We start from the raw sequence: 26,292 nt of genomic DNA on the forward strand, positions 1-26,292 counted from the left end.
TTGTGTCTTTTTATCCTAATGTCCTTGGTTTTAGGACATGCGCCTGCAATATGAGAAATTGTTTCGCAAACATCATTGCAATATCTACAAGTAGCATATGTACGATTTCTTCCTCTAGTGATGGTTTCCCTAGTAGATAAAACATTTGCTCTTAACATCAGCGCAGCTATGCATTGGTTTTCTTTCATTTGTTATGCTTGCTGATCCAGAAGTTTGAGGTTGGATTACTTGCTAAATATTTTATACCATCACCTTGGACAGGGAGATTTGCCCATTTCTCAAATTCTTCTTTTCTCCAATCATATGTTGCTAACAAATTCATATCATAACTCAGAAACCCAGTCTGAAATGTTAAGTTTGTGTGTTTTGATGATGTTATCAATTTTTTCATTTATTACTTCTCCTGCATACATGAACGAATGCGGTATGTACAGATCTGGAGCTGCCCTGAGATACAATAAAATATTGACTCCCCATCCCACACGCCTACCACCGAGAGGAGCCAGGGTCCCCTCACAGGCCCTCGGCCCCTTCTCTTCCAGGCCACCCTGCTGCGCGAGAAGGGCACCTACTCGGTCGCCCGGGCCCCGGTCGGGACTCGGGCGCGGGAAGGTCCAGCCGGCACTGGGCCTTTTGCAGGGAGGGGTGGTACCAGCCCGGAGATGCACTGCCATTCGGTTAACCACCCCACCGCGGTGGGGGGTCTGTGCCGGGTGAACTTAGGTTCCGTCTCGGAGAGGGACAGGGAACGGGGGACACCCCCCACGCCCAGTCCCTCACGCGTCTGTCGGACCCTCCCCGGGGGGGGGGAAGAGGCCCGCCGGTGTCCTGGTCCTACACCCGAGCGCCCCATGCGGCTGCGGACCGCTCCACCGGCCAGGGCACGCCAGGGCAGGGCAGGGCCCTGTGCCTAGGGTGCATGCTTGCAGGAGGCGGCCGAGGACTTCAGGCTGGCGCCGTCGGTCGCTCAGGCCGCTCCACCGTTAATGATCCTTCCGCAGGTTCACCTACGGAAACCTTGTTACGACTTTTACTTCCTCTAGATAGTCAAGTTTGATCGTCTTCTCGGCGCTCGGCCAGGGCCGTTGCCAGCCCCGGCGGGGCCGATCCGAGGACCTCACTAAACCATCCAATCGGTAGTAGCGACGGGCGGTGTGTACAAAGGGCAGGGACTTAATCAACGCGAGCTTACGACTCGCACTTACTGGGAATTCCTCGTTCATGGGAAATAATTGCAATCCCCAATCCCTACACGAATGGGGTTCAGCGGGTTACCGGCACTGGTCTGCGAAGGGTAGACACACGCTGATCCGTTCAGTGTAGCGTGCGTGCAGCCCCCGACATCTTACGGCATCACAGACCTGTTATTGCTCGATCTCGCGAGGCTGAACACCACTTGTCCCTCTAAGAAGTTGGACGCCGACCGCTGGGGGGTCGCGTAACTAGTTAGCATGTTGGAGTCTCGTTCGTTATCGGAATTAACCAGACAAATCGCTCCACCAACTAAGAACGGCCATGCACCACCACCCACAGAATCGAGAAAGAGCTATCAATCTGTCAATCCTTTCCGTGTCCGGGCCGGATGAGGTTTCCCGTGTTAAATCAAATTAAGCCGCAGCTCCACTCCTGGTGGTGCCCTTCCATCAATTCCTTTAAGTTTCAGCTTTGCAACCATACTTCCCCCGGAACCCAAAGACTTTGGTTTCCCGGAAGCTGCTCGGCGGGTCATGGGAATAACGCCGCTGGATCGCTAGTCAGCATCATTTATGGTCGGAACTACGACGGTATCTGATCGTCTTCGAACCTCCGACCTTCCAGGGCTCCGGGGCTGCAGGGCTCCGGGGCTGCAGGGTTCCAGGGCTGCAGGGCTTCGGGGCTGCAGGGCTCCGGGGCGCCAGGGCTGTGGGGCTGCCGGGCTCCGGGGCTACGGGGCTACAGGGCTCCGGGCTGCAGGGCTATGGGGTCAGGGGGCCAGGGGGGCTCCGAAACCCCACGCTGAGCCTCAGGCATGGCGAGGCCCGTAAGCGCTCCTGGGGCCCAGCTGCCCGGTGGAGGACTGCCCGGGAGCCTTGCAGGTCTCCGGGGCTCTGCACCAGGGACCCTTGTCCTGGGCAGGTAGACTCTTGGCAGGCCGTAGGACGGGAGCTCCCAAACCCAGGCACCGGGCTGGTCGCTTCTTTCCAACCCAACCAGGCCGGGGAGATCAGGGAGTCTGCCCAGGCACGAGGGACCCCTGTCCAGGGCACACGGACCCTCAGGACGTGCCCCAGTTTAAAAAAATATTTTTTCCAAAATTCTGCGTAGTGTTCGTAGTGGCGCTACGCAAACTACGCCCAGCCCTTAAACTATGGATTCCACCTCCCTACGCCAAACAGTCCTTGGGTATTTCACAGAGTCTGTGGCCTATCAAAATGGGTATTCCAATAGGCACGGTCTCGCAGCATCAGTAAATGGAAATATAACTGTTTTGTCCCAGTTGATGGTAACACCAGAGTGTCTACGAAACCTAATAATTTCTCTAATCAATGGGTACGTATTAATGTCTGGGTGCCTGACAAAAAGCAAAATGTCATCTGTATACATGATAGCAATTGAGCTCCGGAGAAAAAAGACAGAATCCTGAGTATATCTCACTCCTGAAAGAGGGGAGCTAAAAGGTCCATGGCTAATACAATAGACGAAGAAACTGAGCCCTGACCTGTAGTGCTCCATTTGGACCCCCGCCAAGATTCGAAATTTACAGGCTCCAATCTTCAGGGGCTCCTTTACCCTGTCCCCCCGCCCCCCACCAGCTCAAGCTCCTTCCACCGATGCTTAGGGCTGCCTGGCCCCTACATGGCCGCCGCCTCGGACATCCTTTAAACTTAAAGATGGCGAACAAGGAGATCACCCACCTTATTGGCTCCAGCTGGGACCCCGCAGCGCTTGCCTAACGCCATTACCAAAGGAGAAAATCGCTGTTCTACAGGTGCTCCTCACTCTGCCTTCCAAGCAAGCCCCAGTTCTCTCCACCCTCGCCTAGGGCTGCCTGACCCCAACATGGCCGCCAACTCGGACATTTCTTTAACTTGTTAAGGAGAACATGGAGTCTCCTATCTTTAACTCTAACTACTCCATTTGGGCCCCTGCTGCGCTAGCCCGACGCCACAACTAGAAGAGTCTAACGCCGATCCTCAGGGGCACCATCTCCTGCACCCCATGCAAGCTCCAGTTATTTCTGCCCCTGCCCAGGGCTGCCTGGCCCCATGATGACCACCACCTCGGACATCTCATAACTGTGCTCCAGGCGATTAAGGAGACCCCAATTTTAAATACTTCTTTGAGGTCCCCACGGTGCTATCCCAACGCCACGTCCAGAGGAAACTAACCGCCGATCTTCAGGGCGGCATGCTGGCCCCATGATGACCACCACCTCGGACATCTCATAACTGTGCACCAGGCGATTAAGGAGAGCCCAATTTTATATACTTCTTTGAGGTCCCCGCGGTGCTATCCCGACACCACGTCCAGAGGAAACTAACTGCCGATCTTCAGGGACTCCATACGCGACCATCACGCAGCTCCAGTTCTCGCAGTCCCTGCCATAGGGCCCCCTGGCCATTTTTGGTCGCCACCTCGGTCATCTCACAATCTCGCTAAACAAAACCTCTCTGACCTACTTCAAGAGTCTTCCCAAGGAAGGCGCAATGACGACCACAGGCTGAACTCCGCGCTTATGTTCTTCAACTAAGCCCTCCCATCGCTGTCTAGGCCGGTCACTTCAGTCACCGAATCGGCCCCACTCCCCCCTAGTTCTCCTACGATGCCGCCATCCTTGCATCTAGACACGCTTCCCTGCCCGTCACCTAACCACCTGTCTCCGCTTGGCCGGAACACCTACACCATTACTTTCCCACGTAGTCTCTCCTTCAAAGCAAAAAAACGATTTAAACAAAATCTAATTAGGCAACACCCCGAAACACTAATTGTGGACACCTACCACTGCTCAGCGAGAGGGCCGAGAAAAACGGACTTCATTTTCCACACCACCAGGCCAGACGTATGGGTCTCCACCTTTAACTCTCTTCTCCCTGTCTCCAAAACCACCGTCACAGATCACAGCCGGAAACTAACCATCTCACCCCTGAACCAACAGTCACTAACCGGAGACATCTCCATCACCATCTTTGTGAATGGCTCCATTCTAATTCAGGCGAAAGACGAAAACCTAGAGTTCTTCGACTCCCTCTTCCCCGCTCTTAAAACGTCTACGGCTCTCCACCCTCAACAGCCGCGCTCCACTAACCCTAATGACTCCCGCCATATACCTAACCCGAAGAGCGTACCTCCACCACCTCAACTTCCCCTTACCCCGCGCTTAATCATGTCTCCAGTAATTCGCCCCCCCCAGCCCCACCCCCCTCTACTCCCCACCCCCTGCCCCCCCCTTCACCCAAACTCCCAGAACGCGACCACCCCCACTTACCCATCCGACTCCTTTCCCTCTAGTCCACGTCTCCCAAAGCACTCCAGGCTCGCAGTATCCTACCCATAGAGATCCCAGACCACCCTTCATCACTGAGCCACAGCCCCCTATGCGAAATCACACTCCTCTAGCTTTCACCGCCCCCCTTAGTGAAGACAACCTCCACCCCCTAGGGGAACACATCTCTCTTCCCTCCTTATCCCTCGCCCTCCCGATCTCTAAATTCGTCTCAGATCCTCCCACCCTGACTTCCCTCCCGAATAATTACTTGCCCCATAGCCTCTCTCCCTCCCTAGTCCTCTCACAATCTAACTCTAACACGGAACCGGTCCTCACAACCCCTACTATCCCCCTCAGCAAAGTCTTGCCCCACTGCCCCTCTCTCCCGAGGTCCAGCCTCACCCACCCTCCCCCCCCCCACCCCCAAGCACCCAAACTAACGCAACGCCTGAACCTTATAGAAGCCCAGATCGCTACCCTGATTTTTGGCCTGAAGGAAACCCTATCCTCCCTAGAGAAACTCCCGCCTCCCGCCCATTCCGTCGCGCCACCCCTCCTCAAACCACCTCCCATTAGGAATGACTATCTGCCTCCAGTTGGGTCCAGGCCCCCCATAGGCTCCCAACCTCCTCCCACCAAACCCAGGACTGAGCCACGAGTTGACAGTCCTAGAAGAATTGTTCCCTCCCTTTCGCCCCAAGAAGTGAGCTCCCTCGTCGCCTCCTACGAATCCCCTCCTACCCAGCCAGCCCAAGCTCAACCCCAATCCTATTCACCCTTCGTCCCGATTCAAGTCATCACGGGAGTAGGAAGAGACCCGCCCCCCCGAAAAGCTCCCAGACCACCATCCTATCTCTCCTCCTTACCCAGAGCTACTTCTGGCAATCCAAAATCGAAGGCTGACCGCCCGATTAACTGTATGCTCATCAACTGCCGCTCCGCCGTCAAACATGCTACAGAAATTGCAGAAACCATTCTCTCCCATGACCTGGATGTCGCCTTCATCACCGAAACATGGCTTAACACTCTATCCCTTCCCATCATGGACACGCTAGTGCCACACGGTTTCGCTATTATCCACAAAGACAGGCCCGTACACAAAGAGGGCGGAATAGCTATTATCCACAAAAATGACCTCTCCATCATTGAATCTCCCTCCGTCATTTACAAATCATTTGAATGCCTTTCGGTCAGCCTCAATTCGCCGAACCACTGTCCACTTCAATGCCTTCTCCTCTACCATCCTCCGGGCAACTCCTCCGAATTTGGCGCTCAGCTAACGGACCTGATCACACAAACCGCCCTGGATAGCGACTTCAGAATAATTCTTGGCGACCTCAACATAAGATGGAATGTAAGAAATAACCCACTCATCCAATCTCTCACCTCCCTTCTACATGACTACGATCTAACCCAACACTGCACAGAGGAAACCCACCATAGAGGAGCAATCCTTGATGCAATCATCGCGGATAAAAAGACAATCTCGATCGACCACATCATCCCGGTGGACTGGTCGGACCATCACTCCATTCTCTTCCATATCAATCATTCGGTTCTGTCCCTCCCACCTACTCAAACCTCCCCCAAGTGGGTCAGAAACTTTTCGAGAATTCCTCCTGATAAGCTAGAAGAGGGACTTAGCTCACTCCTCTCGAACTCGACGGAACTCCTCTCCACCACGGAACTCACCTCGCTGTACCACGCCAACCTGGAGCTCGTTCTAGATCAGCTGGCACCGCGGAAACTAAAAAAAACAAGAAGCATCCCCTCCAGATCCTGGTTCTCCACAGACATCAATGAAGAAAGAAGACACCTACGATCCATGGAAAGATCCTGGAGGACCAACCCCACCTCCCTCAACAGGGACCAACTCAAGGCAACTCGTAAAATCTACTACAACCATATCAAGAATAAAAAGTCGTCCTTCTTCTGCTCCGCTCTAGACAATGCTAAAAACCGCCCAAAAGAACTCTTCAACATCATCAGGAACCAAACATCCATTCCTGTGATAGACAACAGGGTAGCATCCAAATCTCAATGTGATGACTTTGCCATCTTTTTCAACGAAAAAATTGCCAAAATCGATCGCTCACTCTGCGCTATGCCCTCAGCCATTCCCTCCGCAACTACCTACAGCAGGCCAGCAACCTCAGCCATTCGCTGGTCCTCCTTCCAGCTTATCCAGGTTGAAGTGATAAGCAATCTCACAGCCACCACCAATCCCTCATCCCACTCCCTTGATCAGCTTCCCCCGAGAATAACAAAAGACCTGAAGCTCACTCTAGCCCCAACTTGGGCCGAGATCATCAACAGCTCTTTGAGCGAGGGCTCCATCCCTGACTGCCTTAAAATAGGTCAAGTCACTCCACTCCTAAAAAAACCCGGCCTGGACCTCAAGGACATGAACAACTTCAGACCAGTTTCGAACCTTCCAGTCTTATCGAAAATTCTGGAAAAATGCGTGCTGTCTCAGCTTTCCCAGCACCTAGAAAGCTTGAATCTTCTCGACCCACACCAATCAGGGTTTAGAAAAGGCTGCAGTACAGAAACCGCAATCCTAAATGTCCTGGATGATCTTCACATGTCGCTCGACTCCAACCAATGTAGCCTTCTCATCCTCTTAGACCTTTCGGCTGCATTTGACACAGTGGATCATGCCCTGTTACTCAATGTCCTCCAGGAAAGAGCCGGTATGGAAAAGACGGTCCTAAAATGGTTCTCCTCCTTTCTCAACAACCACACTCAAAGAATCAAAATTAAAAGCTGCGAATCGGACCCTCTCCCCATCACTAGAGGTGTGCCTCAAGGGTCAGTACTCTCACCTCAACTTCTCCACATCTACATGGAGCCCCTCACGTCAATTCTAAGGAAGTCCAACATCCCCTTCCACCTCTACGCGGACGACACACAACTCTACCTGGAAACCACTTCAATCGCAGACATCCACAGACTGAACTGCACACTCATTGAAGTTCAACATTGGCTCTCATCCAACAACCTCAAACTCAATGAAGGAAAAACCGAAGTGCTCCTCATCTCGAACAAAGATGAAAACCCCCAAATTCTAGAATGGCTCAAAGCCTTAAACGCCCTGAATGTTCCACTTGTTCCGACAAACTCCGTAAAATCCTTAGGGATCACCCTTGACCCTAAACTGGACATGAAAGAACACATCTCAAAAACTGCCAAAAGTGCTTTCCTGAACCTGAAAGTCCTCTACAAACTGAAACCCTTCCTCCCCTCGAAAGACCTGAAACAGGCCACTCAGGCTCTGGTACTCTCCAGAATTGACTATGGCATCGCTACGCTGACTGGATCAGCCAAATCTCACCTGGGTCCTCTGACCTCTACCCTCAACGCCGCAGCAAGAATGGTCACGGGAACCAGGAAATACGAACACATCTCCCCGGCTCTTAAGGATCTGAAGTGGCTCCCTATTGCCCAACGAGACAGTTTCCGCACAGCTTGCCTCACTCACAAAGCCCTGCATACAGGCAAATCTGAATATCTGGCCAACAAGCTCAAAAAGGCCGGTCAATCTAGGAACCTCAGAAGCTCCAACACGCTCCTACTCATTCCTCTGAAATCCCAGAAACACAAAACATCCAGCAAATCCTTTGCGGGCAATGCTCCAAACATTTGGAACGCCATCCCCCCACATATCAGAACGACCGCCTCCTTCCCGAAATTCAAGATGTTACTCAAAGCCCTCTTCCTTGAGCGCTCTGGATAGTAGTAAGATCTCCACGTCTGACTTTTAAAGCCCTTTTTCTCTGCGGTCTAAGAGCCGGATGACTTGCTTTTGACTCTACCCTGTTTTTGCGCTCCTGTTACTATTGTAAAGTCTTTCTCTTCACCCATGTGCTCCCTGCTCTGTTCCCCTTCCTCACTGCCTCTCTGATGCCTATTTGTACGTGTTGTGAAGCCTCTGATACTCTCGGGTCCAGCTAGCGCTATACAAAACTTTAATAAATAAATAAAAAATAAAAATAATATAAATAATAAAGGAAATAGAGGGCAGCCCTGCCGCTTTCCTCTGTGTATCTGAAAAGGCGCGAATAGGAGACCATTGACTGTAACCTTTGCAGTGGGGTTGGTATAAAGCAAACATATAAGGGCCTAAAATATTTTTGGGAGTCTGAACCACCTAAGCACCCCCATCAGGAACAGCCACTACATGGATTCAATTGCCTTCTAGAGATCCAATGTCACTGCTGCCTCAAGCTCTGGTTTAAGTTGATGTAGATCAGTAAATACCAAGTGGAGGTTGATGGAGGTGAAACATTGTGGAAGAAATTGGCTTGCACTGCGGACACTATCTTATCGGGCAGGAGCGATAGCCTAGTCGCTCTCATGTTTGTGAGGATTTTATTATTGCAGTTCAGTAACATGATGGGTCTATAAGAAGCACAGTAAGCAGCATCTCTTCTGGGTTTAGGAAGAACAGAGATGACGGCTTCGTGCAAGGTTGGGGGATGGATACCATCAACAAGCCTCTGTGTAGATCTCCATAAGGTGGGGTGCTAATAGGTGTTTGAATGCTTGGTAAAAGTCAATTGATAAGCCGTCAGAGCCCAGGGCCTTGCTCCCCACCAGAATTTCTATGGCGGTAACCATTTCCTCCACCGAGATCGGGTGGCTTAGAAATTGTTGATAGCAGCGATCCAACCAAACCAGAACCACCTTGTCAAGGAAAGCTGGTTTATATGTAGCAGTGTCAGCGAGCTGCGTATCAAAGAGGCGCTCATAATATGTCACACACTCCGCTAGAATTTCATTGCTGTCTACCAAAAGTGCGCCTGCATGAGATGTAATAACATAGATGTTATCAAGTAAAATAAATTCCCTTTTGTGCTGTAACCTCTAGATATCCAATAATCCATCAATAAGTGTGCACGTAAAAGACTTACAATCTTCCATTACCATTCTCAATATTGTCAGTCAAAAACTGTCTCCTGTACTTTATCAAAATTGTTTATTCACATAAATATTTAAAATTCCTTCCAAAATATAACTATATGGACGTACAATCAAACGCACATAAAGGATCTGCATAAACAAATGGAGTATATCTGGGCTTTTTAGGTGCAAGAAGGGTCCTATCAATGTTACATGCAATATGCAATGCTTTCAACAAATCCTCCGTTCTTGCTATCATTACAATTTGTACATCACATATCTATTGTCAAAACATCATTGAAAGATACAAATTATATCATTAATAACACATTCTGAATCTTAAAAAGATTATTTTCATTGTAAGTCCTAGTTCTTTTTAAATACTATTGACAGGCGTTTCGGTGGTACTTGAATCAATTCCCCTCCTTTATCAGGACAAATTCACTTATATGCACACAACATATGTTATAATTAAAACTTTGCTATTGGTTTTAGCAAACGTCAAGGATAGGTCTAGATTACCCATTATCCAATATTCGATGATTTCATTTATCTCAGGGACCATGAAATATGAATCCTCAGTTCTCTGTTTCACTAGTTTACATTTCCCGTTTCATTGTACTATTTTTTGTTGTGTTGTTTATTGTGATGTGTCTTCCTCGCTTCACAGGAGAGGGAGAGTCCCCACATTGGACAGTGGTGCCACAGATTTCCTATTAATCTTCGCTCCCTCGTCTTTAAAAGATCCACTAGGAGCTACGAAATCTAGGCGGCTGAGTCACACATCCTTTCATGTATAATCTAGCTACCAATGATAGTAAGAACAGGGGATTTGCTGATAAGAGTTACATATTGCATGTGACATAGATAGGACCCTTTTTACACCTAAAAAGTCCTAAGATATATTCCACTTTTTTATGTAGGTTCTTTATGTAGGTTTGATTGTATGTCCATATATTTATAATTTGGGAGGAATTTTAAAAATATATGTGAATAAACAATTTTGATAACGTACAGTAGACAGTTTGTGACAAAATAGAGAATGGTAATGTAAGATTGTAAGTCTTTTCAGTGCACATTTATTGGTGGATTATTAGATATCTAGAAGTTACAGCACAATAGGGAATTTGTTTTACTTAATTGCTTGGCCCAACCTGTCCCTTTTGGCTAAAGAGGTTGACTCTATTGTTTTGAGGTATAATATAGACGTTACCCTGTCGCCTATTGCGGTGTAGTAGCCAGGACAGGGTCCTACTGGCCTACTCCCTTTGCCATATTAGTGAGCAAGTGCATAGGTCTGCTCCTTCTTAATGAACAGAATACAAGCGGACATGTTGGCACTTCACTCCTCAGAAGCTTACAAACTCATCTGTGGAGTGCCTCAAGGGGAATCACTCAGCCCCACCCTCTTCATCGGATACATGATCCCTCTGGCAAACGTCATCCACGCAGACAACATCATCATCTTCCCCTAAGCTGACAGCACACAACTGTTATTCTTCCTCTTTGGTATGACCCCCAACAAAAGAACCAAGTTCACCGCCTGCATGACTGAAGATGCTGACAGGATGAAAGCCAACTGTCTCAGGCTCAACACCAATAAGGCAGAAGTAGTGGTCTTTGGAAAGAACATCTCACCGCCAGACTTCACCTGATAGACGGCCGAACTCAGACTCGCACCCAGGCCAGGACCCTCGGAATAATCATTGACAGCAAACAGGACATGACCACACAAGTCAACACAGTCACTGCATCCTGCTTCCACACCCTGAAGATGCTAAGATCTTCAAATGTCTCCCAAGCAACCCTGGAAAAACTGTAATTCATGCTCTAGTCACCAGCAAGCTGGATTATGGCAACACCCTCTATGCCACATCACCAAGCAACTCACTAGAAGACTACAAACCATTCAGAACTCGGCAGCCAGCCTCATTCTCAACCTCCCACACAGAACTCACATCTCAGTACACCTCAGGGAGCTCAACTGGCTACCGCTACTTAAATAAACTCATTTGAAACTCCTCCCACACACGTTCAAGGCACTACACAACATAGGCCCCACCTAACCTAACAATTGCATATTTTTCTGCCAACCACCCTGACAGCCCTGCTCCACAGGACTTCTAATCATCCCATGCATACACAGAACCAGCTCAAGAGGACGGGCGTTCTCTTACAAAGGGTGGTTCGGACTCCCACTCCACATCAGAGCCTCCTCCTCGCCTTTTGAATTTTGCAAGAAGCAGAAGACCTGGCTTTTCAATTAACCAGCCTACCAAAGGAGGTGCTAGGCACATACACAGCTCAGCACCAGGACACTCCTTGTGGTGATAGTGTGCTTTACAAATACACATAACACATAGGATTCCACATGTAGCAATGGATAGCTCGTGGGTACATAAACTGATGAAATTCCTTGAATAGTGATAGGTAGCCCGTGGTTACGGCACCTTATGGCATGTCCCCAATTGCAATCACTAACCCAGGCTTAAACCACCCTGTGGAATTCCTCATGTGGATACAGACAGTTCACTGTTACATCATTCTATAGGCTTCCCCATGTAGCAATTAAGATCCCACGGTTACACCATCACCTTAAGAAATTCCCCGAGTAGCCATCAGCAGCCCATAAGTTACCATGTAATAGTTACAAAAGTTTCAGAAGAATTACATTTATTTTGCTGCACGGAAGAGCACACGTCTCATTTAATTGCCAGAAATATCTTCTTCCTTTTAGACAACAATCCGAGTAGCATTTCTGGAGAGTTGCTCTCTGAGTTCAAACACTGGTGTTCGTTAAACCACAGCATCAGTAGCTGGTCCGGTCGACGAGATTGTATCGCTGGCTGAGCCAATGTCAATGACAAAGACTTACCGAGACAGTCCTCCTCTGGACTGGCCAAAATTATAATGCTGGCACATAACTATTAAACCCAGAGGGCCTTTTAACACCCGCCAGCGGCAGCACACGGTACCGGTGGGATGGTTCGATCTGATGTGAGGTAGAGGCGCCGGGACTTGATGAAAGAAGCGGGAAGAACACACGAGTCTGTCTCCTCATGATTTGTGAGTGGGACGGGGCATTTTTACAATGCACTGCGTCAGTCTTAGTGAGCTTTCGAATGCAGCAGTGTGAGGTGACACTGCTCCTTCGCGGAGACGCAGAGGACACGCTCCCGCCCGCTACAAGCAGACACCGTCTCAATCGCAGGGCTGCTCCTCAGTCGATGCTGCCAGAGATTCACTTCGCCAGCTCCGTGCTACACGTCCAAGGGCACAGCGCCTCCTAGCGAGCAAACATAAAAAATACAACAGTTACTGGGGTGGCAGCAACCATCCAAATTTCTACTGGATAGTTATTGAAAAAGTCAGTTTTTAACACGACAGGACAACTGGCGTTTAGCCTCTTTCTGAAAGTTCCCCTTTTAGGCAAGTCCAGAGGCACAGACAAGGAGATAAAGTGCCCAGGGTCACACACTGTCGAAACGGGGATTAACCACTTACAAAGTAACAATAAAGCGTAGCCAAAAATTAATTAGAATACTAATCTAACAATTGGAAAAGGATTGTAAAGTACACCTATACACTGTAGTGTTTTTCACCTGAGGATACAATGGACATTTCAGTAGTATTTACAACTTTCATTCTTCCTTGGCATATACGTTTATTTATTTTTCCACAGAGTTTCATAGGAGCCCCTTTAATATCACTTTAGCGCGGAAAGCTACCTGTGTGATGTCACTGCGGAAATGACCTTTCCTAGTGTGATGTAACTACAGTGAGAGCAGCTCCCGTGGTCTCAACCCTTCACTGAGGCTCAGCTGCTTGTACGAACACACGCGAGAAATGGCAGTATTTGCCAGCAATTCTGAAATGTGAAACTACGGGATAGGTGAGAACTGGACACTAAACAACCTCAATCCTAGTGCATAAATATAAATCCTTGTCAATCTGAGGGCTCTTTTCTTGCCGCTGCGGTGGGCGACAGATACATTTAGTACCATGATGTTTGCAGTTTTATTGCCCGCTTTGTTTAGTTTGTGTCTGATGTGGGCTTCCGGATGACAGCAACCCTTTGTGACAGAATAACTTCAAAGATTTAGGGGGAAAAAACGTGGGGACGTGTGCTAGTAACGTTTTATGCCCTGGTGCTACTTTGAGATGCATTCAGCAATCAGAAAGTACTAACAACCGTACAATGAATGATGCTAAAGATCTAGATTCTGAATTTGAGGAGGAACAGGTTAAGAGAAATCCATATACGATTTTAGATCATTCTGAATAGCAGTGTATTCAGAAAGCGTTATCTGCCAGCTTTAAAACAACCATTAGGTAAATGGGGTATGACCCAGAAAGAGTCCAAGGACCTGGGTAACGTATAATATAAACAACAAAGTGGTCCTAGACACAATTTATCTAGTGCATTTCAATGCAATATTCATTTCTGCATATAGGTAATCTTAAAAGGATTCAATCCTAGAAAATGGAAGAAACAACAGAAAGCCAAATGTGTAAGCAGTCACACCGCAAAATTATACATATGTACCCTAAAGAATTATTACCACACTGAGTTTTCTGAAAAAATATATTCACATTTTATTTCATATTAGTACATACATATTTATAAATGACAGGAATAGGGAAGTTCTGCCAGTGCAGTCGAGAGTGCAAAAAGGTGTGCTCAAGAAAGACAGGAAAAATGAAGAAAAGAAATTCAAATGGTTTTAGAACAAAAGGCAAGGTTCTATTCTCTTAGTGTTGCGACTGCCCCTCATGTACTGTTCATATGGTTCCGTTATAGTATTTCACATGGCGGGGGAAGAGAGAAGGGTGCAGGTCTCTTAATGGGTGTGGATCGTCGACGTTTCGACCCTAGCGCTGTTAAGGGAGGATCAACGCCTCAGCTACGGGTCTTCATCAGGACGGACAGAGGGGGTGGGGGTGAACCTAGACTGCAAAGACAGCGTCCCACAAGGAATGGGGGTAGCTACCAGTTGATGGTGTGCTCCATTAATCCAAAGTTCAAACATCTGATTTAACAACTCAACCTTGCATGGAGAGTTTACTCGGAAAAAGTATCCAAATGGATTGTATCCAAATCACCAAGGGTGATGTTCAAAAACGCGGCAACCCAGAAGGGAGAGACTGTAATAACTGTTTTACACGAGCGTAGTCAAAATGTCAATCTTTTACTTCCAAAATAACGTCTTGTATTAAACCCAGACGATTTCCTAAAAGGGTGCCATCACCTCAGACCAACCGAGAGAAAGGTGGCGTTGGGAATGGTACTCCTGTCTTTCTTGAGCACACCTTTTTGCACTCTCGACTGCACTGGCAGAACTTCCCTATTCCTGTCATTTATAAATATGTATATACTAATATGAAATAAAATGTGAATATATTTTTTCAGAAAACTCAGTGTGGTAATAATTCTTTAGGGTACATATGTATAATTTTGCGCTGTGACTGCTTACACATTTGGCTTTCTGTTGTTTCTTCCATTTTCTAGGATTGAATCCTTTTAAGATTACCTATATGCAGAAATGAATATTGCATTGAAATGCACTAGATAAATTGTGTCTAGGACCACTTTGTTGTTTAGCTTTAAAACAACGGCTTCCGACATTAGTGCCCCTGTGGCCAAAGGCTTATATGAAAAACCGACCTCTCCTGCTGGAAGTAGCAGGGGTTGGAGTCTCAGGATACTGCAGTCTTCTGGCCATGTGACTTTAATAGAAAATACGTCATAGGCGTCTTTTAGAGCGGACAGATGTGCTGCAAAGATTTTAAAAAAAGCTTTACCCCTACAACCTGTTAATATTCAATGGGTTTCTGACACTAGCAGTACAGTGCTTAGGGATCCCCGCCGCCTGACAAGATTGACTTAAAGTCAAGTTTGGGGCACTCTAGTCTGGACGTAGAGAATAAGGCAATTGAATACTTGTGTCTGCGGTGATCTCGGAGCTGTATTATCTGTGATGATGATGATGATGATGTATATTATAACAGATGTCGCTCTGAGAATGATGACACCGATGGACAAGGATCTCTACTGTGGATGTAACAAAACGGTGGAAACTATCTCTAAGAAAGGTAATTCGAGCAATCTTCTTGAAGTTATTTTTGATACCAATAAATCTCCCACGTTTGACGATCATTTTTAATCTCCCTCATTTTTGCCGGGGTTTTTTTTTGAGCATCTGATTGAACTTATTAAATATAGACAGAAACTTCATATGGATAACTATGTTGTATCTAAACTCTTATAGTTGATAGAAGAGATCCCTAAGGAAGTTAAAGAAACAGGAGACATTTATTCCAGAGGTTTTATTTAATTTGGCTCTAATAACTTTTTGCTTCCTAGGGAATGATGATATGATCACAACTCTTATCTTAAGCTTATGTTGTTTATGGAATTGGCAAAGCACAGACTATCACCCCTACTAGGGTATCTTTGCATCAATTCAATTACAATTCACATCAACTTCATTCGGTCAAATAGATATAGACCATAAAAGTAAACTACAAAAAATGTTATAAAACAGTACAAAAAAACTCTTCACAGTGGAAATAAAATTAAAGTGCGGATAAAGCAATCTCTGTGTACAATGCAGATGACAACATCAAATTAGAAGAGCTGCGTGTGGCTTCTGAGAGAAAAATCAAATCACAGGGCTAAGGAGGTCTCATGTGACGCGTTGCATCATATTCCATCAAAGTCCTAAAATACATTAAATATAGTGCATCACAGCAATAATATAAAAAAGTCTGGGCTGCAAAGATAGCAAAGCTAAAGTAAATCTAAAACCAAGGTGCACAAGGGTTCGTTACTATGTAGGAGACTATCTGGGTGACTTCCTTGCCTTAAGCACCAGCTCCAGAAAGGTATATACAGTAAAGGTGATGATCTCTGAGCTCAGGGATTGTAGAAAGTGTAACGCTTCTGTTCAATATCAGAGAGTACTTGATTAATAATGGTTTTAAGGCCAAAGACCTATAATAGGAATAAAAAGCATAACAAAACATGACATGTATTGTCCTCTGTGCTGACTTTTGAGTGCATGGGCAAGGCAAGTCACTGTACAGAGAAAAAGTAACCAGTCTATGAAATAGGTTAAGGCAAAACCTGAGCATTATAAAGTGCTGAAGTGCGGCGCATGGTACAACAGGAATGGCTGGAAGTTCCTGAGTGGGTTAACAGCCAACAGAGGAGAGTGCAGACACCTCTATCCATCTCAGTGCCTCCCAGTATGTGCAATATAGATCCCTAAGTGTTTTTTGGGCATCGTGACCAAGGAGCAAGAAGGATCTTTGAACAAATCCCATCTACTTAGGGCCGCCGCCATGTACTGGATGCCCCCCAACCTGGGAATTTCTAGGGACAGTGAGAGGGAGAGACAATCCTCAATTAGCATTCTATTTAAGGAGAGTGCCTCATTGACCCAGACCGTTCACCAGCCCCTGAAGGGTCCTTAAGATGTCCTCAAGGTGTATAAGCCTTAACTCCCAGTGGATGATGAAAGAGGTAGTGAACAGTGGTAGGGTCAGTGGGCTAAGTGTGAATTTGTTTTCTGTGGCCTGTAAGGGCAAAACCGCTTGTGTTCCCTAGACTCCTGCTCTGTAAGTAGCCAGACGACACATTTTGCACGGTAGATTGCCCGCATATGGGCAAGCAACCTTTTGCCTAATTTAGTGGAAAAGGAGAAAACCGCATTGATACTCTTTGCTAGCGGGCTGTTTCTGTTTTCTAGCTGTGGTTACCAGGAACCCCAACAATTAAAAGTTACCCCTAGATAATTAACATTTGCCACGTTTGACAGGAGTAGTTTGAAACTTAAAGACTGAGTTCAGACATATCCTATAGCAACAGGACATTACAGAGGATTTGGTGGTGTTAATTCTCATATCAAGTCCCTCCATAAAGGATGCAAAGGTAGCATCATCAGCATACAATAGGGTTGGTATAGGTCACTTTCTGCTCTGGGGCATGTCCCCACACCATAATACTAACTCCCTGTCCTAGTGATGGACATAGTGGGCAAATAAAAAAAGGTACAAGGACACAGTGTTGCCTGATGCCCATAGGCACCCCAAACGTCTCAGAGCTCTCCCCCCCCCCCACCAAGCTCAAACCTTACTGTAGGACTTGAGTCACAATAGATTTCCTTGATGGTATTAATAACATGTCTGTCAATGCCCAGGCCTTCCATAATGTCCCACAATCTGAAGTGGGACATGCGGTTAAAGGCATTGGACAGATCCATAAAGCCCAAGGGCAGCACACAGTGCTTTGTGATTGTATACTTACCCAGAAAAAGGCAACGGTTGAGGCACTGATCTTCTGTCCCCATCCGCCGCCTGAAACCATACTGGATATATGAGAAAGCACCACTCTCCTCCCCCAGGCCTCCAAGCGGTAGAGTAAGACACGACCCAGCACCGTGACAGTAGAGTCGAGGAGGGAGATTGTGCGGTAACAACTGGAGTCCTCTCGGTTGCCTTTGTTAAAGATCGTAACCATAAGCGAGTTGGAGCAAGAGGGAATCTTGGTGGAGGAAGTTGCTGCTCTAAAGACATAGACTACCAACCAAGGGGGCCCTCAGGTATAAATATTTCTTGAACAGGTGCAGAAGGACCCAATCTGGACCAGGGACTTTTCCACAAGGGATGGCTTTAATTGCCACTATCAACTCTTCCAGTGAGGGCCAAAACTTGTGGAGGAAACACACCTCTGCTACAGCATAGGAGTCGTTGTCAGTATCTAACTCGCCGCTAGCAGAGTAAGCCCCCCTCAAAATAGGTGGCTCATTCACGGCCAGATATGGCGGAATCAATCGGAGGTTCGTCATTATCTTTAAAGAATGATTGATTTATAATGGTCCAGGAGGCCTTCTGATCATTCCTAAGGCATGCTTCCTGAAGCTCTGCCCAGGCTTTAAGTCTGAGGGCGTTTTTCCTTTCTGCCATCGCCCTTTTGTAGGCCTTCCTATAGCAGGCGACTTCAGGAGGAGACCTAGGCTGCTTGTTGAGGGAGGCCACTAACTCTCTATGGGACTTAAAGCATGCAGTGTCAAACCAACCCTTTTTCTTATCTGGGCCCAAGCATACCGTCCTACTTAAACCCCCTTATAATGCTTCTGTGAGGGTAATGAAAGCGTTCTTAATATTAGCATCATCGGCCACAGCATCAAGTCAGGCCTCAAACAGGGCACGATTGTCCTTGACCAATTGGGATGTAAAGGTTTAAACGTTGACAAATTCCCACTTAATGCCATTGCCCTTTCTTTTGTGTACGGAGATACCAGTAATTCAGTAATTCTCCAAATAGAGCCAACTGTCTCCTGCCAGCTACTAACATATACAACGAGGCTTTGGGGGAGATGGTCGCTCAAGGCAAGATTATATACTAGCTGTTCCCTCGCTTTAGCACCTAAATTGTTAGATAATAGAATGACATAAATTACAGAGCCCACACCCTTACAAACAAAGGTGGAAGGGAAGAGGCCATTCATAGAACTATGTTCGTTCGCAAAACACATGTTGAGTTTCACCATCAGGTAATTAATGTTATTGCAGAGAGCATCATGGGAGAAATTATGTACAGAGTTCCCTTTGCAGTCCGTCAGGTCACAAGCATCTTTATACGCGGGGAGGGGGGGGGGGGGGGGGTATGGAGGGTTAGCGGATAGATGGGCATTGAAGTCGCCTCTCCAAATCAAGCCCAACTCTCTGCCACCTCTGGAGTTAAGGGGGTCTATGTTATGGTCTAGTTTCGAGAGAAAAAACGGCCTCTGTCTAATGTTGTAATATTGTTATAAAGGTTAGCGATACCCAGGTGGAGCCAGATGCAAATTCCTGGCCCAATAAATGATAAAGTGGTGTGTCTCCTACATGGAAGAAGGGTGTTGGACCTGGCCTCGTGGCGTGGTTCCCCCCGTTCCTCAGCACCCCGTTAGCATAACCTGCACCCAGAGTTCCCTGGTCGTCCTGCTCCCTGAACGCCCCAACCCCATAACCGACAATCAGCCCCGCTGATCCCGTCCCCCTCCCGGCTCCGAGCGCCTAGAACGTGCATGCCCCACAAGGCCCGGCAGCCATTTTCCCTCCCCAACATCCCTGACTCCCTGGGCCTAGCGTGACCCCGGCCCCCAGCGAAACTTAGACGCCAAGGCGCGCCAGTCCCGGCCGGGGGGTAAGGGCTCCCCGAGTGAGATAAGCCAGGGAGTTTCGATGGCACCTCCGGCATCCCCTGAGACTCTGGTTTCTGTCACACCTTTGGCCCTCCCCTGGGGGCCAGTGTCGATTGCACCTCTGGCCTCCCCGAGGGCTGGCTCCAGACCTGCTGGGCGTCTGGGGATTCCCGGGCGCATCCTCAAAGGATGAAAGAGCCAACCGCCGGCCCTCGCCAATGACAAGCCCCCCAGGCATGAGACCTCCGCCTGCGAGGGTCCGGACATCAAAGGGCCACTGGACTATATCAAGGCCGGCCCAACAATTAGCGGGCAGTTGTATCTTGGACCTGAAAGCCCTGCTGATCTGATCGCGCCAGCGAGGGTCCGGACATCAAAGGACCACTGGACTATATCAAGGCCGGCCCAACAATTAGCGGGCAGTTGTATCTTGGACCTGAAAGCCCTGCTGATCTGATCGCGGCTGATCCTAAGAACTCAACCTTGCATCGCTGAGCCCTGCTGACGCTGTCGCGGCTTCATCTTCGCAACACGGAACTGAACCACCTGAGCCCTGCAGACGCCGTCGCGGCTCGACCTTGCAAAGACCTCGGAGCTCTGCTGATGCTGTCACGGCTCGAGCTTGAACTCGTAACCATCTGAGCCCTGCTGACGCTGTCGCGGCTCCTCAAGAACTTCTCCATCTGAGCCCTGCTGACCTCGTTGCGGCTCGAGGAGTGCTCTGGTCCGGCTGGACCATCGACGCTACCATCACAACCCGAGCAGACTCGACGTGAGTGAAGCAGCCAGTACGACCATCATTTCCCGTATCCCCCGGCTCGAGGATTGAGAGCTGTGTGCAGGGTACGCTTCGTACTGGCCTAAAGGCTAAAGACTGTCCTGCTTCCCCCGTCCCGAATTCCTAGAGACTTTACAATCCCTCGATCGCTTGTACACAAGAGTGCGATTCTTCTTACTGTTTGATAAAGAACTTAATACTGAATCCCTACGGTGTGGTGTCCGTTCATAAGTGTGGTGTGAGCTCAGTGTGTACGATCCTAGACTTGAAGTCCTCCCCGGTGGGGACCTCCCGATAAGACTCGGCAATATCTGTGGGAGAGGTGGGTCCTGGGGTGGTCGGGTGAGGACAACCTGGCCCTCTGAGATCCCACCATTCATTAGCCGGAGGTTACTCCCTCGAGAACAAAGGTGGAGCAACATCGAGCGGGAGGCCTTCGCGGTGGTTTGGGCCCTGAAGAAGTTGAGGCCCTACCTGTTCGGTACTCACTTCCGGGTCCAAACCGACCACCGACCCCTCCGGTGGCTAATGCAGATGAGAGGGGAGAACCCCAAACTGTTGCGCTGGTCCATCTCCCTCCAGGGGATGGATTTCACTGTCGAGCACCGGCCTGGTGTTGACCACGCCAACGCAGACGGCCTGTCCCGATTCTTCCGCCTCAGTGAAGAGAACACCCAAGAGGATGGGTAATTCTCTCCGCCTTTCAGCTGGGGGGGGACGCGTGTTGGACCTGGCCTCGTGGCATGGTTCCCCCCGTTCCTCAGCACCCCGTTAGCGTAACCTGCACCCAGAGTTCCCTGGTCGTCCTGCTCCCTGAACGCCCCGACCCCGTAACCGACGATCAGCCCCGCTGATCCCGTCCCCCTCCCGGCTCCGAGCGCCTAGAACCTGCATGCCCCACAAGGCCCGGCAGTCATTTTCCCTTCCCAACATCCCTGACTCCCTGGGCCTAGCGTGACCCCGGCCACCAGCGAAACTTAGACGCCAAGGCGCGCCAGTCCCGGCCGTGGGGTAAGGGCTCCCAGAGTGAGATAAGCCATGGAGTTTCGATGGCACCTCCAGCCTCCCCTGAGAGACTGGTTTCTGTCACACCTCTGGCCCTTCCCTGGGGGCCAGTGTCGATTGCACCTCTGGCCTCCCCGAGGGCTGGCTCCAGACCTGCTGGGCGTCTGGGGATTCCCGGGCGCATCCTCAAAGGATGAAAGAGCCAACCGCCGGCCCTCGCCAATGACCAGCCCCCAAGGCATGAGACCCCCGCCTGCGAGGGTCCGGACATCAAAGGGCCACTGGACTATATCAAGGCCGGCCCAACAATTAGCGGGCAGTTGTATCTTGGACCTGAAAGCCCTGCTGATCTGATCGCGGCTGATCCTAAGAAGAACTCAACTTTGCACCGCTGAGCCCTGCTGACGCTGTCGCGGCTCCATCTTCGCAACACGGAACTGAACCACCTGAGCCCTGGAGACGCTGTCGCGGCTCGACCTTGCAAAGACCTCGGAGCCCTGCTGACGCTGTCGCGGCTCGAGCTTGAACTCGTAACCATCTGAGCCCTGCTGACGCTGTCGCGGCCCCTCAAGAACTTCTCCATCTGAGCCCTGCTGACCTCGTCGCGCCTCGAGGAGTGCTCTGGTCCGGCTGGACCATCGACGCTACCATCACAACCCGAGCAGACTCGACGTGAGTGAAGCAGCCAGTACGACCATCATCTCCCTTATATCCCGGCTCGAGGATTGAGAGCTGTGCGCAGGGTACGCTTCGTACTGGCCTAAAGGCTAAAGACTGTCCCGCTTCCCCCGTCCCGAATTCCTAGAGACTTTACGATCCCTCGATCGCTTGTACACAAGAGTGCCGATTCTTCTTACTGTTTGATAAAGAACTTAATACTGAATCCCTACGGTGTGGTGTCCATTCATAAGTGTGGTGTGAGCTCAGTGTGTACGATCCTAGACTTGAAGTCCTCCCCGGTGGGGACCTCCCGATAAGACTCTGCAATATCTGTGGGAGAGGTGGGTCCTGGGGTGGTCGGGTGAGCACAACCTGGCCCTCTGAGATCGCCCCTTCTAACAAAGGGTTTAGCTTTAACCAAGTTTGAGACATAAATCACCAGGCCCCCTTTCCGAAGACCGGATAAAGATGGGATGGCTGAGTGGTGGAACATTTTGAACCCAATTGTGTGAGCAGGAGGCATAGAACCGTGAAGGAGCTCACAAAGTCGGACTACATGTGGTCCTCATTTTTACCTTTAATTCCAGCCATGTTCCAGAACAAAAAAGAAAACCTTGGAATATTGCTGATTTCATTGGATCAATCGAGTGAGAGTGCGCCTCTATCTGACCTCATGGTTATGGCAGTATAGGCCAACTAACTTTACTAATAGGTTTAGCTAGATAGGGCTTATAGGGGTGAAGGGGGCCAAGTGACATTCAAAATTGCTTGTGGTGCTGTTTCAGTCTGTTAATTGAAAACATGGACTTAGCAATCAATGCTGGGCTTATTGCCTGAAATGCTAGGCCAGTCGCTTTGTCTAATGGAATGCTCCTGCTGCCTTTGCCCATATTCGCTGAGCTCACAATGTTGGCGTCTTTCAGGGAAGAAATTAAACAAACAAAGACGGTCTCCAAAAACGATGAATTGCCCTCCTGGTGGTCTGTAGCGTGAACCTCAGCTGAGACAGTTAGCACTGTGCAAGTGTGCCTGGGTGGCGAGAACGCTTCGCTCATCACCTAAAGAAACAAGACAATAGCCAGCTGGAAAGCAAGGAGCAAGCTGAGGAGAACTCCTAAACTCATAATTGGAGTTTGGGTTATTAGAGATTAAATAATCTGCAATCCTGAAGTGTTTAGATGGCGGAGAACATGAATGAGACATGGAGGTATATAGAGAACCAGATGGTGATGGTACTAGTAATCAGGGTATATTGCCTGCCAGACCCTTGGTGGAGGTGAACATATCTCTCTTGGCTGCCTTTTTGGCAGCTTTTTTCTGCCCCCCCCCCTTTACTGACAGTTGGATGGCCTACCCCGGAGTTTTCCCAGAGCGCATTGTTGTTTAATCAATCTGGTTAGTCTGGTACACGTAGTCAAGGCCTAAGGCTCGAAGGAGGTATCTGCTGTCTAATGAGGTGAGATAAGATAGACAGTTGCCTTAGATGACGAATGCCCCAATTCCTTTTCCCAGCACAGCTTCACCCCCCCCCCCCATGATGTAGCGCAACCGTTAGGGAGAGAAATGGGAGGGGCACGAGCACGCTGCTCAAGTGCACATAAGATTGCACAAGAGGGTGTAGTAGGATGAAGATAACAGGATGTTGGGGCGCGGGAGGACAGATGCAAACAGATAGTGGGATAGGAGCACACCCATGCCGCAAACCGCACCCAGCGCCACAACACCTTACCTCCTTGTCCCATTGCCAGTCTGCAAATCCGTTGAAGAGCTGGCTGCAAAGAGGAGTTGTGGGGGTTGCTGATCCTGCCCCCAGACTCTCAAGCTCTTGGGCTCCGGTGGCTGTGGTGATTGCGGTAATGGCCTTGTGGTTTTGCGGCTCCTCCTCTGCCCATCCTCCCTGTGCCCTATTATAACTATATAAAGCACCACAAAGATTCCCACAAAGCGGTACACGTTCTGGATACCACTTATGTTCTTTCCTGGACTTGAAGGGCCAGCCAGCTACAGGACAACAAGAAGATATGCAATCAATCCTTTGGGATATACATGGAAGCAAACCACTTCAAGATAGCAGAACAAAGAACAAGCATTGGCATAGCCAATAGGTCTCGCTTGTGGGACCTTATAAGTATTTAGTTTTGCAGCACAATATCCGAGTTGCATAATCGGATATTGTGCTGCAAAACTAAATACTTATAAGGTCCCACAAGCGAGACCTATTGGCAATGCCAATGCTTGTTAGATACATGAAGCCAAAATTACAGGGAAGCTTGGCACCTGTGGACTTATATTACCAAATCCCTGCATGGAAAGTGCTGCCAGACATGCAGCTTTTACCGAACCAGAAACCCGCGGCCCACGCCAGCTAGCCATTGAAGTGAATCCGTCTCGGGGGCCGCATCGGCGTGTCAGATAGCGCCGTGCCCCCAAGCTGAGCTGTCCATGTGCTATTTAGATTAGAGAGCAGCCTACATTGCTGGGGAAGATGGCGAGCCAGAGGAAATTAATCAGTTCTGCAGTGTGGCTGATCCACGAGGGGGAAATGAACAGGCCACAGAGGGCAGCGGAAAGATATGACTAGCTGCCTGCAGATATTGGGGATGAGAAAAGAGCGACGCGGCCTGCAGATTACACTGACTCTGCCTGAAAAGGGTGTGTGCGAGTGACTGCCTGGGCCGAGGCTGGTTGGGGGAGTGGGGGGGGGAGCAGCAGGCAGATGCGAGTGGAGCGCGCGCTGGAGAGGGAGGGGGTGGGAGGACTAGGCAGCGGGAGAGAGGGAGAAAGGAGCGCGAGGGAGGCGTTTTTAGATACATGAAGCCAAAATTACAAGTGAGCATGTTACAAAAGCAAACGTTACGTTACATGAGACAATAGTGACAGTTGTGCAAGTATCAAGAGCAACAAAATACAAGAGGTAGCAAACGATATGCAATAGCATATCTGAGGGAACACGGCCTGGGGGAAGCTGGCTGAGGAGGGGGAGGAGAAATGAAAGGAAGGCTGTGTTTGCGGGGAGAGAGAAGGGAGGTGCTGGTGTGGGAGGGGGGAGGTGCTGGTGTGGGAGGAGTGCTGCTACGGCAAGGCTGTGTTTGCGGGGAGAGAGAGGGGAGGTGCTGGTGTGGGTGGGGGGAGGTGCTGGTGTGGGAGGAGTGCTGCTACGGCAAGGCTGTGTTTGCGGGGAGAGAGAGGGGAGGTGCTGGTGTGGGAGGGGGGAGTTGCTGGTGTGGGAGGAGTGCTGCTAGGGGAGGAGAAGCCCTGGCCGTGAATGCTCGTGCATGTTCACGTGAACTGCAAGAAAACGCCGGGCTGAAACCCCTTAGTTTGAAGAGGATTTTGCCGACATGAATTCGATCCTATCCATTCCTGCGGAATGGGACAGGCTCGACCTAAAAAACGCACCAACTCAATTAAGGTTGATAGCCATGTCTAAATGATTCTGGGGAAAAGATAATACATCAAACTTTTCCTAAATCTCAGAAAAGCAGATTATTTCCTAAAATGTTCAGGTGGATTACTATCTCTTCGATGCAGCAATTGAACTCAGCCTCACAGAGACATGGTGGGCTCGTGAAATTGCTAAAAGTGATTTATCCCTGCATCTCAGACAGGATGTTGGGTAAAACCACTCAAAATATCCCTTAAGGTCATTTTGTCTTTTGCACCAAATATAAAGACCCAATGTCAAACTGGCCGCATAGTTTTGTATCAATTGCAGTCTGTGGAATAGATAGTCTGGTAGATCCAGATAAATTGTGCTGCAATTATCTAACCTAGTGGCAATGAACGTACTGAGAATTTGCACGTTATAAGGAAAACCAACGAGGCATAACAGCCTCTTTAATGTTCACAATTGGAACAAACAGGAGTTCACCAGAGACTTAATTTGCTCTATAATGACAGATTGGAGTCTGGTTTGAATCCCAAGTTCTTGACCCATAGTACTGGCACTGGCTTAAGACCAAGCGAATAGGCTAAAATGGCAGAAATTCCAAAAATAAGAAACTTTGTTTTATTATTTAATTTCAAATGATTGCCATGCATCCATTTTTCCACCTGGACCTACCAGATAATTGCCATAACATTTAGGTCCTTTGAGCTTCTTAAAAAGATCTGAATGTCATCTGCATACATTTATAGATCAAAACTATCAGCTCTCCTAAAGAGTCCATGTAAAGATCAAATAACAAAGGGAACAGCATTGATCCCTGATGGACTCCACAACATTCGGACCCACGCTTTGTCTGAAATCCACCTGGAAATGATGCTATATATCATTTGAGTCCACATAGGCA

At 48.8% G+C, this 26,292-nt stretch overlaps 1 protein-coding gene and 1 pseudogene across 1 annotated transcript in view; both read right to left on the minus strand.

Annotated features, from left to right (window-relative positions):
* Window positions 1–992: 992 nt before the first annotated feature.
* LOC144776980 (18S ribosomal RNA) lies at window positions 993–1,683 on the minus strand (annotated as a pseudogene).
* Window positions 1,684–12,023: 10,340 nt separating this feature from the next.
* Window positions 12,024–26,292, minus strand: part of CHCHD5 (coiled-coil-helix-coiled-coil-helix domain containing 5) — a 40,798-nt gene continuing 26,529 nt past the window's right edge. The window contains exon 5 of the mRNA XM_078681065.1: window positions 12,024–12,653. The gene's annotated coding sequence lies outside the window, so the exon portion shown is untranslated. The remainder of the gene's footprint in view (window positions 12,654–26,292) is intronic.

Source organism: Lissotriton helveticus, chromosome 1_1 (genome assembly GCF_964261635.1).
Source record: "Lissotriton helveticus chromosome 1_1, aLisHel1.1, whole genome shotgun sequence".
NCBI classification, from domain to species: Eukaryota; Metazoa; Chordata; class Amphibia; order Caudata; family Salamandridae; genus Lissotriton; species Lissotriton helveticus.